This window comes from Podarcis tiliguerta (assembly GCF_965153285.1).
Source record: "Podarcis tiliguerta genome assembly, chromosome: 17".
NCBI lineage: Eukaryota > Metazoa > Chordata > Lepidosauria > Squamata > Lacertidae > Podarcis > Podarcis tiliguerta.
The window spans coordinates 13857020-13869933 of NC_139550.1; positions in this window are offsets into that span (position 1 = coordinate 13857020).

Here is a 12914-nt window from a genome sequence, read left to right on the forward strand (position 1 = left end):
CTCCCACTGCCGCCACACCACTGGAGCATGATTTCTGTTCTCATCCTGAAGCAACGTTCTTAACCCGAGGTACTATTTCTGGGTTAGCGGAGTCTGTAACCTGAAGCGTATGTAACTTGGAGCGTATGTAACCCGAGGTACCACTGTACATGTCAAAGTGTCTAAGTATGGTGTTTTATAATGTACCTAAACATTTAAAGTGTGAATGTAACAAATAGAGGCAGTCACCAGAGATCTGTGAATACATTCATGGATGTAGTAATGCCATATCCACCCTTAGGTACCACTCCTGTTCAGAAGAAGTCAGGGCAGGGCAGGATTCAGGTGGCTCTTCATGGCTCAATAGCATATGATGGGGTGCACAAGGCCATGGAATTAGGCAGGTGAATTCACTATACTGCTTATGGCACCTTCTAAAACACATTTCTTTAAGCAAGTCTACCCAGACATGTAGATTTCTCATGTACAGTACTTCAATACAGTCATACCTAAGGTTACAGATGCTTCAGGTTGTGCGGTTTTTTGGGGGTTACGGACCTGCCGAAACCCAGAAGTACCGGAACGGGTTACTTCCGGGTTTCGGCGGTCGCGCATGCGCAGAAGCGCTAAATCACGCTTTGCGCATGTGCAGAATCGCCAAATCGCAACCCACACATGCGCAGATGCGCCACTGCAGGTTGCAAACACTGTGGGTTGCGAACGTGCATCCTGCAAGGATCACGTTCGCAACCCGAGCCTCCACTGTATGTTGTTTTGTTTTATAGTGTATATTTCAAAACCTCTGATTTTATTTTGAAACCTTTTAGACTAACTTAAAACACCTTTATTGATAACCTTAATGTATATTTTATGTTTCACGGAAACTGATTAAATGGTATTACATTTAAGAGGTATAAACATTTTGTTAACAAAAGCAGTAACTGAACCCCCTACATCAACCCAACCTTTTCTTCTTCTTCTTCTTCCCCTCCTTCCTTTTTTATGCTGGCTTTCTGCTTGTTTTATGCTGACCTTGTACTGATTTTATGCTCCTTTCTTGCCTTTGTTCTATTGATATTGTTCTGATAATGTTTTAAAAATCTATTTCTTGGTGTATTTTGTACTTGATGAACTTCTTGAATTGTGTTTTGTGTTTGATTGGTTTATATGTTTTGTAAACCACCCAGAGGACTTGGTTGATGGGCAGTATAAAAAGGTCATCTCTTCTGATCAGTTGTTTTCTGCAAATACTTCTACACAGCTTTAGAGGTGGGATAGGTATTAAATAATTCCCTTCAATGACAAATGCAGACTGTGAAGGCTTAGGCATGCAAGTCTCCTGCTAGGTGTTAATCAAGGCACTTTGTAAGAATTCACTGGAACATTAATTTACAGTATAATTGTATACATGTTAAGTGAGTTTCAAGTATGAAACTGCAAATGCTCAAAGCATAGTTGTTTACTTGGATGGCAAACTGGTTTTTCTTTCTGTTCTCCTGTAAACACCTGTTGACCGTCTGTCTGCACAAATTTGCGTATGGCATAAAAGGATATGCAAATACTATGCATATTGCAATATGCAATACTACCTGTGTCTTTTGCTAGTGCATTAGAATATTATTATTTTTCTTGATCTAGGTCCTAATCGTGGTCTTCAGGGTGGCATCAGAAACTCGGGGTTTGTGCAACAAAATGGCACAAAACTTTGGCACACGTTTGCAGGACCTACAACAATATTGTTTGAAAAGTGTTTGGTGTTCACTAGGAGTCCTCACAGGGTGTGTCTGCTGTATATTTGTGAAGGCAGCCCTCTTTAGGGAAGTTTTTAATTACTGATGTTTTAATGCATTTTTAACCTCTATTGGAAGCCTCCCAGAGTGGCTGGGGAAACCCAGCCAGATGGGCGGGGTATAAATAATAAATTATTCTTATTCTTATCCTTATTCTGGCACAAAACCCAGGGTTTGTGACACAGCATACATGGGTGGCACTGTGGGTAAACCACAGAGCCTAGGACTTTCCGATCAGAAGGTCAGCGGTTCGAATCCCCGTGATGGAGTGAGCTCGGTCCCTGCTCCTGCCAACCTAGCAGTTTGAAAGCACATCAAAGTGCAAGTAGATAAATAGGTACTGCTCCGGCGGGAAGGTAAACGGTGTTTCCATGCGCTGCTCTGGTTCTCCAGAAGTGGCTTAATCATGCTGGCCACATGACCCGGAAGCTGTACGTCAGCTCCCTCAGCCAATAAAGCGAGATGAGCGCCGCAACCCCAGAGTCGGTCATGACTGGACCTAATGGTCAGGGGTCCCTTTACCTTTACCTTATACCACCCAACGTGTCCAGGCCAAAAACCAGGACATTTTTCTTCTGGACCACTCTCCTGGGTGAGTCGCATGCTCTGCACAAGATTGCAGCCCTGAAAAACTGCTTTGTTCAGGGTGAGATTGTGGCATCATCACCACCACCATCATCATTTTTAATCTGTATACCGTCTTTCTATCTTACAATACTCAAGGTGGTTTACAAGCTGAAGAAACAAAAAATGTACATGTTATAACAATCTAACACAATACAAAAATGTGATAATAAAACATTACTTTAAAATAAGCAACCTACATCAAAAAAGTAACTATAATTAGAGTAGTATAAAATAATAATAATATCAACATATAAAAGTTAAACAGAAGTTAAACAGAAATCCACTCAACAGTTACAATAAATAATTTCTAAACTATAATCAATAAAACAACGGCAATCCACAGTACATAAAATAATACAATACAAATTGAGAAGCAGAGACTGGAGGGTGGAGCAAGGCAAGTGGAAGGAGGCCTTGCCTGACAAAGTCTCTCCCCCCATAGTTCTTCCTCCAGGACCAGCTCCTTTATGAGGACTCCTAGGGCCAGAGGGTGGGGCAAGGATATGACACAGTAGAGTACAAAACTTTGGCATAGTTTTGTAGCTGTTGTTGAGGAAAACCATATTTGGGGTTCATAGAACTCCCCCTTTCTATTTCAGTTAAGATCTCTTGACCCAGTGTTGTTAAGATGCCAATGAGCTTCTCAACCTCTATCAGTAGTGGATGGTACTGATCTCTGGTTTCCTGTATCTCTACTGCTTACTGGGAGGTACAGGAGGAGTGCTAAGGCAGTGGTGAGGTCAGGATTCACAGAGGATGAGACCCAGACCAATGAATTCAAATTACAAGAAAGGAGATTCCACCGAAACATGAGGAACAACCTTCTGACAGTAAGAACCGTTTGATGGTGGAACTGACTACAATGGAAGATGGTGGATGGTCCTTCATTGGAGGTTTTTAAACAGTGGTTGGATGGCAGGGGGTTGGGCTAAATGACTTTTTAGATCCCTTCCAACTCTACTATTTTATAACTCCTTGATTTCTTTCTGCTAGTGAAGGCCATCGGTGAAAAACATGCATGCCATCCTAACCTCCATGTTGGGTTGGCCTGAGAAGTGAGCATGTGCTGTTAATTTTGGTCATTCCTGCTTATTAAACTTGCAGAGCATTAAAAAAAAAACACACTTGAAATATGGGCATGCAACATTTGGATTAGCAAACTTTTATTTTAATGCTGTGTATCATTTCGCAATACATACTAGAAATTGATTTGCAGATGGGCTGCCAAAACAGCAGCGCATAAACGTTTTTCCAATCCAGAGAAGAGCAAGTCTCAAGAGAGATGGCTTTCCTGGGCTGTTTTGCAAATGGGTTAATGAAGGATATGAACTTAATGTAATTAACTATTGATTGCTATGGTGAAACATTATCAGTGGGATGGAAGTAGAATTGAGAAGGCTTAAAAATAGTGAAATGGTCTTTGAATACACTTCAGCTCCTTTAAGTTCTCCTGGAATGCTTATAATAAAAAAACATTGGCCCAGTACGTCCAGGATAATGCACACATATATAAGAAAATGGAATGATTAAATTATTCAGCTATCACATTTTCATTCTACTCCAATGATCCCCAAGCAAGGCATGTGAGAGATACATCCACTTTATCCTCACAGCAGGATATCAACAACAGCAGAGTTCTTCCTGCCAGCCAGGCTACTTGAGCCACAAATGCTTAGGATTAATCGAATAGCCGTACACGTGATATTTTAGGGAGAGCAAAATCTCATCCAGAGCTGGCATAATTTGACCTCCCTGGGCAGACAAACTGCTGACCAACAGAATCACCTTATTTTTTCATGTTTGAGGTCATATCTTCACCATACATTTAAAGTTCTTATATAGTCATGGGAAAACTTGGGAACTGTAGTTATTAAGGTGTTGGGAATCCTAGTGCTATGAGGCTAGCATCCTTAACAACTTATGCTTCACAAGATTCTTTAGTGCAGGGCTATGAGTGTTGGTTGTACCTTAAATGTATGGCATGGATTTGACCTGGTTTCAATGTATTGGCTCTCATCCAGTCTAATACTGTTCGCAGGAACCAGACCAGCACTACTTCTGCCTCATCCAACTCAGCAGGAGAAGAGATTGAACAAAGCCATGGACTTCGATCCATTTTGCCATTTATCACACCAATGTAATACATAATGTCAACCAGGGGGCATTTTTGCTTCTTTCATAGCTAAATTGTCTAGTCACTGAAATGAATGGAAGCATTAAAACAGCCCATTAATTCTTATTGCTCCTACCTTAGGAATACCTCCCGTTTCTGAAAAGCAATCTTTTACTTGAGGAAAATGTTAGAAATGCAAACCATTAATAAGCACGTATTTACAGCCTAACGTGTTATATTTTATCATACAGAGATTTTTCTCACTTTGTACCAGAATTTGATTTTGGCCAACTATTCATTCAAGCGAATGTTTGAAGTCTGCTTACATCAGCTTCTCCTAGATGCAGTGCAGAAACAGGAAACCCCATAGAAAGGTAACATCATCGTCCCATGAGCTAGACAGTCTGATACTATGACAACGAGTGCTTCCAGGAGGGTTTTTATTGTGGCATTGGTGCAATAAGGAGGTTTTTTTTGTAGCATCCATATGACATTGCTGTCTTCAAAATGCCAACTCCTTTCTTTTCACTATTTAATCTGGATGTGCCCTTTCTAGAGAAAATATGTAAGTCAAACAAATCAATTGTTGCCAAAAGCCAACTTGCGATAGATATCAAAACCACCGGAGGTCCCTGTCTAAAATCCATTCGACTCCCGGAACTGTTTGAAAACCAAGGCATGGCTTCCGATTGGCTGCAGGAATGTCCCACAGTCAATCAGAAGCCATGGAAGCCATGCCGGACGTTCAGCTTCTGAAAATCGTTCAAAAAACATAACACTCACTTCTGGGTTTCAATCGTTCGGGAGCCAATTTGTTCAGGAGCCAAGGTGTTTTGAGATCCAAGGAACCGTATTTTTCGCTCTATAGGACGCACCGAACCACAAGACGCACCTAGTTTTTAGAGGGGGAAATCAAGAAAAAAAATATCTGCTTGTCCGCTTCTCCCAGAGCTTCTCGGGGCTGCAGGTGCTTCCAGGAGGGTTGGCTGTCTTGGCTTCTGCCATAGCCGCGCAACCTCTCCAGCCGGGAGCTAAACCTCTCCAGTGCGGCTAAAGAAGCGTGGCTAAAGAAGCCAAGGCAGCAAGCGTAATCCATCCCATCCCGCTCGCTGCCTTGGCTTCTTTAGCCTTGCGCAGCCTCTCCTGGCTGGAGAGGCTGCGTGCGGCTATGGCAATTCCCCCACCTCCCGCAAAAGCCCACAGGAGCCACACACCCTTTAAGGAGCATGCAGCTCCTCTGGGCTTTTCTACGAGGAGGGAGAAGGGACTGACGGGCCACGTCAGTCCCTTCTCCCTCCTGGGGAAAAGCCCACAAGAGATGAGCGGAGCTTGTGTGTGGCTCTTGGGGGCTTTTCCTGCCTGCCTCCCCCCTGCATTTGTTCCATAAGATGCACACACATTTTCCCTTACTTTTTAGGAGGGAAAAAGTGTGTCCTATGGAGCGAAAAATATGGTACCACTGTATTTGTACCCTTGCAGTAGGGCACTTCGGTTATTTGGTATTCAATACAGTGTATGTTTTCAGTGACACGCCTCTTCTTTTTGCTGGTTTCAGATTCCAATCTCTTTTTTGTTGACTATGATTTCCCTTTCTGCAAATTATAGTCAATCGTGTATGCCACCTTTACAATGATCTCCCACAGGGCTCTTGGTCAATCATAAAGCATTTATTTACTCCCTCCACCCACTCCTTTGCCCACAAGAGCAGCAGAGAGCCCAGTGTCAGGATTTGTTGTAGCAATTTCCTCTGGGGAAAACAAACTTCATTTCTTCCTGTCTTTAATTTCTTCCTTGGTCATTGTTTGAAAGATACCCTATGGAGTTTCGCCACACACTACTTACTTCTTTCTCTCCCAGTGTATTCCAAGACTTCTGAACAAGATAAAAGACAGCCATCTTTCTTTACAGAGATATTTCTTTCAAATGTTCACCCTGCTGCTACTCGTACCATCTGGTACTTGAAAAATGTGTGCTTTTGAGCATAAAATCCCCTTCCTTCTTTCACCTACTAAGAATAATTGCCGTGTGTTTTGTTCTCTCCCTACACTGGAAGCATATATGCAACAGAGACATGCAAAACTTATGCTTTCAGTGGTGTAGCGTGGGTTGCTAGCTCCAAGGGCAAGGCAAGTATTGTGCCCCCTAACCCGTGGGAGATGAGGCAGGTGGGGAAGGAGGACTGTTGTTATGTGGCAACATTTATTTTCCTGTCATGTTGAAAAAAATGCGTAGAATGTTCGAACATTGGGAGATTTTCTGTGTGAGAGGGAGGGCACACTATTATTTATTTATTATTACTACGTTCTTTTTTTCTTTTGAAATTTTGCACCCAGAGCAGCTGCCCTGTGGCCCCATCCGTGCTACAGCACTGTATGCTTTTATTTCCTCACTGTTTCACCATGCTATCAGATGGAAAGTCTGTGGAGAGTCTTGGATCTCCTTTCTTTAACGTATAACATTTCTGTGGGGATTCTATTGCCCCCCCCCATGTCGGCACCCACAAAAGGCAGTTTTTCAAACTAATGTGCATTAGAGCTGTGGGCCGGGGTATTATGTTGACAATTTACATGTGCAAAAGCCTGCACCAGTTGCACCACACTTCCCATTTATTTTTGTTTCCTTGATGTGCGTGTGCATGCACAATTTTACAAGAAGGGGAGAAGCAGGGCTGCTGCCTTGCCCCTGCACTTCAGGGGGCCCGGGGCCACATGACATCAGCTCACTGTGCATGTGTGCATGCCCTTGGCATGCGTGCATGACATCAGCATGCCCCATGATGTGTGCATGCTCCTGCCACAAAATTTTGGATTTCCCGGCCCTATCAATGAAATATGGAGGGCGTGGCCCCCAGGTCTCCCTTCTTGGTGCCTATGGGGAGAAGTATCATGTTACGGCTACATGCACATGTAGTGTCGTCTATATGCTAAAATAAAAATAATATTGTTTTGATCATTATATTGAACATTTCCCTGTGCTTTGTCCATCTGTGCCAGGCTTCCTCAACCTCAGCCCTCCAGATGTTTTGAGACTACAATTCCCATCATCCCTGACCACTGATCCTGCTAGCTAGGGATCATGGGAGTTGTAGGCCAAAAACATCTGGAGGGCCGAGGTTGAGGAACCCTGATCTATGCCATGATCCAGCTTCCTGCACTAATGGTGGATGGGGAAAAGCATTTAAAAATACATCATGGGATACATATGGAACTGAGAGTATTGGAGGCTGCAACTGGGTATAGGGGTATCATCATCATCATCATCATTATTAACCTAGGAGTAAGCCCCATTAGACCTGTGTTACTTTTGAGTATGGAGAAGAGATAAATTCAGTTTGTTTTGCATTATAATTTGAACCCAGCTAACCTGCCCTTCCCAAAAGAGACTGAAACACAGGTATCATTCAAAGTTGGCACCTCTCCAAATTTTGTGATGCAGTTTTTCCACTCTCAAAATAGGTACAAAAATGCCCATACAGTATAATGGAAATTGCTTGTGGGACATATATGTATTAGGAGGAAGGTACACTAAAATGCCGAGAAACGTTCAAAATAACTTTAAAAATCCGCAAATCGAAGAAGAAATGTGGCAGACTGAATTTAAGATTGGAAAAGTGATACATCTAAATAATTAAAATAGCCAGATTTATCTGTCCCTGCTTCTGGGTGGACCAAAATAGTATTGCTTTGATGAATGCTCTTACTAGAGCTGATACGAGAATCACACTGTTTGGTTGGCAAAATATTCTGCCATAGAAATATTTATCAATCTCCAATAACGGTTCTCCTTGCACCAGACTTCATTTGGAAAAAGCAAGCGAAACAAACAGCCTGGACAGGTTTGTATAAAAATAGCCTAGCTGCTTGTGCATTCAGGACACTGAGGCAACATCTTAGTCCGAGTCAGATTTATGAGTATGCCGATCTGAGAAATACCTCTCTAACCACTGGCATGGAGCGCTAGATCTTCATTAATTGTTTCTAGGATGTGGCTACATTAAAATTCATGTATAAATATAAAACAACACAGGTTGTTTTTTTTCCTCCCTGAGCGTGAGATTTGTTAAAAATATTTCATTTTATTGAATTAGTGGTGTTTCCCATATTAAATGAGCCTCATGTTGGCCATTGGTAGGAGTTCCTACTACAGCAGTATTAGGCTGTAATTCTGCACCACCCCTTCTGCCAGGCTGTGTGGGGTTTGGATTGAGCAGAGACATCCTTTCAGTTCATAGCTGTCAACTTTTCCCTTTTCTTGTGAGGAATCCTATTCGGAATAAGGGAATTTCCCTTTAAAAAAGGGAAATGTTGACAGCTTTGTTTCAGTTGCTTCTGCTCTCTCAGTTGACCTTCCAACAGTCAGGGGTGTAGCTAGATGCTCCAGCACCCAGAGCAGAAGGGGCGGGGCGATCCGGCCACGGGGGTCACCGCATGGGGTCACCGTGATGATCTGCCCGGGGGGGGGGCAGTGCAGTGAGCTATCCCTAGAGTTCACCTGGTGGATGCAAGCCCCACGCTGCCGTTTCGGGCAAACCGTGGCCCCGAGCCACCACATCACTCCCAGGAGAGACACGTGGCTTGGGCGCGCTGCAGGCCAGACCCCACAGTAAATGCTAACCCCCGCAGTGTGCCATTTTGTCATCCCGCTCAAGGATGGCACCCAGGGCAAACCACACTCTCGCACCCCCTTCCTAGGCCCCTGCCACCTGCTGCTGCTGATAGAGCAGGCAGAATGTCCATCAGTTGTATTCCAGGTAGCAGAGCCTACCGATAGCCCTGGAATGGAGTATTTTGAGGGTGGGGCAGAGCAGACCTAGTGTCTGTCGCCACTTGAGCTGCCATATTTCAATAAGTAAAAAAGTTGTTAATCTTTTCTTGGGAAAGTTTCAAAAACATTTCCTAACCACCACCACCCCGGACGTTAACTCTGTCATTGACATCAATGCAGCAGCAACATTGTAGATTGCAGCCTTAGAATCCGAACACCCCTACCAGCAGTTATTGGGAACCTGAGGGGGAAAGAAGTGGAATAAAAGAGTCATCTACCTGAAATGCAAGAGGTAAAACTATATGCAAGGTGCATAAAAAGCCAGTTCCAAATATTCCTTCCCACTCTTGCAAAATCAGCTTTTAGCACACAATCTGACATACAACTGTCTATTGTATGATGAGATACTTGATAAAGGTATCTTATCAACAATATTTAACCGAGCTTATATCACAGTTATTCCCAAACCAGGTAAGGATCACATGAAATGTTCGAATTATCACCCCATATCCTTGATTAATGTTGATACAAAAATTTTAACATTGACACTAGCAAATAGAATCCAACAGGTATTTGTGGCAACAATCGAGAGGGACACCCCCCCCCAAAAAAGTTGACATACATTGCCATTCAAATGGTGTGCATGTGCCATGTCTTGTGATTGATTATACGGGGTGGGGCTTACTTGCCCCACTCCAATATTTTATTCACGTTCTCATCCCCGCTTTCTTCTTGATGTCTGGAGTCATCAAGGGTCAAGGAACATGTTTTGCTCCCACCCCACTGGGGGTTCCTCGGTGCATCCTTTATTTTCTCCCATAAAGATGAAATCCTGCCATTTATTCCTGAGGGGGAAAGGAAAGCATTGGATTCAAGAGCAATGGTTTATTGGGGTACATTCTGCCCATCATCCCAGCCTTTAGTGGTTCCTGCACGGGGTATAATGAATCTCTGTAGATACCTCAGAGAAGTTGTAGACTATACTCCTCAGGGGTCCTTAAATAATTGTGGAGACGATCATCCAGGCCAACACTGCACTTGCCTAACAGGCATTTTGCTAGCAGCTACTTAATCCGATTGATGTTAACATAGTGAATCAAGTAGAGCATGTGAAAATGAAGAAATATATTAGCTTTAATTATTTAAAGCATGTGGACTCTGCCTTTCCATAAAATGTATAAGGCTGCTAGCAAAATTGAAAAAGCAATAAAACAATATTACAAACAATGAAATCAGAGAACAAAACCAACAGATACACTACATTTGAAAAGAGTAAATACGTTGGTAGTACAATTTGCAGGGGGTATAATATTTCATACTCGGGGTGTTTTTGAGGATTCAAAACATAGGGTGCAAATTCGAATCAGATGGGATGTTCAAGAGTTTAACATTTATTTGAGAAAATGATCTATGAAGAGCATAGGACATGATCACATCTTTTTCTCAGCAAAGTGCACAATGATTTCTGTGGATGCTGAAGACATTGTTGAGGTCTGTGTGTGTTGGCGCAGAAACATCCTTGCCAATGTCTCCTGTTGTTGTCATCCAGATGTTTGCCTGATCTTTTAGCTCCAGTCCCATATTGGCTTTGTCCTTACAAATGAGTTTTCTGGCAGTGGGATCTTGAGAGAGATTCTGTGCCCACGGAATTCATGTCATCACGAGCAAGGTTATTTTCATGGTCCCATCACTCCCAACTCAGCCCTCGCCATCTGGTCCAGTCTCCAAACACAAAGTCAAAGAACATAATTCACATTACAATTACTTCATAAAAGCTAAGGAGCAAGCCATATAAATGAATCTATATGTTCTTTGTTCAGTGCATCTGTTGTGTTTTCACAGCAGCAAATGCTTCCAATACAAAGCAGGGAAAAGATGTTCTCTTACTCACTAGATATGCTGAAGGATATATAAATGCCCTATTCAGATCTTATTATATTGCATATTTGATGGGGCATTCAGGCCAGCCCCAGCCCCTCTCCCCATAACTTTCCTGTATTGAGCAGGGGTATGAAGGGAGATTGCAAGTAGCCTTCTTCACGCTAGGATAACTTTCTTTGGTTTCTCATTTTCCCACTTTTAAAGTCAGTTCTTGTCAGAGACCGTGCTGAGGAGGGCATCACTGAAGAGGAATAGTGAGAGCATCCCCCTCCCCATGCTCCTGATCCAGAGCCTGAATATTCCCAGGAGCAGGAGGACAGTATAGATTTGGAACAGTGGTTTGCAGAGGGACATAGTTCAGAAGGCAGAAGCTGGGAAATACTGGAGAAGAAACACTGGAAGAGTCTTAACAGATTCTGTTAACAGATCTGTTAACAGAGGGGTAACAGATTCACTATCTCTGGAAAGCATTCCTCAGCTATCCCCAAGGTCAAAAAGAGCTCAGAAAGCAGCAAAACAGAATGCACACAAAGCACAGAGGGTACAAGATCAGATTACAAAATGCAGAAGTGTCGTCGATTAATAGAGATATAAGTGCGTGGAATCCTTAATTGGGAGCACCGCCATTCCTAGGAGATGGGTTTTTCGTTCTCTCGCTGTGATTATTAAAGTTTCAAACTGGTAAGACTCCTTTTCCTTTGTTCTGCTTATCTACTGTCACGGAGGGAGGAAGCTGATTCCCTGACGCCTGAGAGTTCTCTACATTTCTGCAGAAATTTGCAAAGAAAATTAAAAAAAAAAATCATGAAAACTATTCAACATTTCAGCGTGAATTTCTCCCATGATACATATGCCATATGCAATTTTGCCAAAAATATGTTGTGGAGCATGTTTTGGCCGCTTACTCCTGGTATACACTGAACTAGAGGAAAGGTGTGCCAGAGTGCCATACTCTTTTCAAGGTTAGAGAGGAAGGGATTCACTAACAGGATAGGAAGGTCTATGAATGGTAGAGAAAATGATACACCCCGAGCCATAAGATTAAAAGCAGCAGCAGTAGTGATTTATTAACCAAATAAAGGCAAAACCAAGCAATTGGGAAAGGTCAAGAGAGGATCGCAAACATAATCAGGCAAACAGGAAGATGAATGTGGTTCCATGAAAAACAAGAATAATGTATCTAGCACCATGCAACGGACACTAGGCAAATTTGTAGCAAATGTAAGGTTAGCTAGTAAGGTCTGTTTGGTAATTAATTATAATCACAGATTGTAAGGCTTTATGTGATGCATTGGCCCAGTAGATAAACCTCAAGGGCCCAGGCTTTGCCCTTGAGTGGAAATAGGCAGGATTATTGGGAAAGTCAGATAATGCATTCTGGGTCTCCCCCCCCCCCACATCGTGCTTACACCTCCCCCCCCCCTTTCCTTACCTTTGTAATATGTCAATGCCCTTCTCATTGTCTCTCCTTACTTTAATCTAATTTTCTTGCCTGGTATTTCCTGTTTTATGCCAACATGATTGTGCACACTAATATTTTCCATCATTAGTCATCAGTCCTTCTTTCCATGTATTTACATTATTTCCCTTCTAGTTGTCAGGAGACAGGTATATATGAATGAATACAAATTAGCTATGTGGTATAGCCACCAGTTTTAATACATTCACCAATTTTGATTGGGGGGGGGTGTCAAAAGTCATGGGTAAACTCCAGACTTCTCCTCCTTGTGGAAAGGTTCCTTCCAGCCTCCAAGAACAGT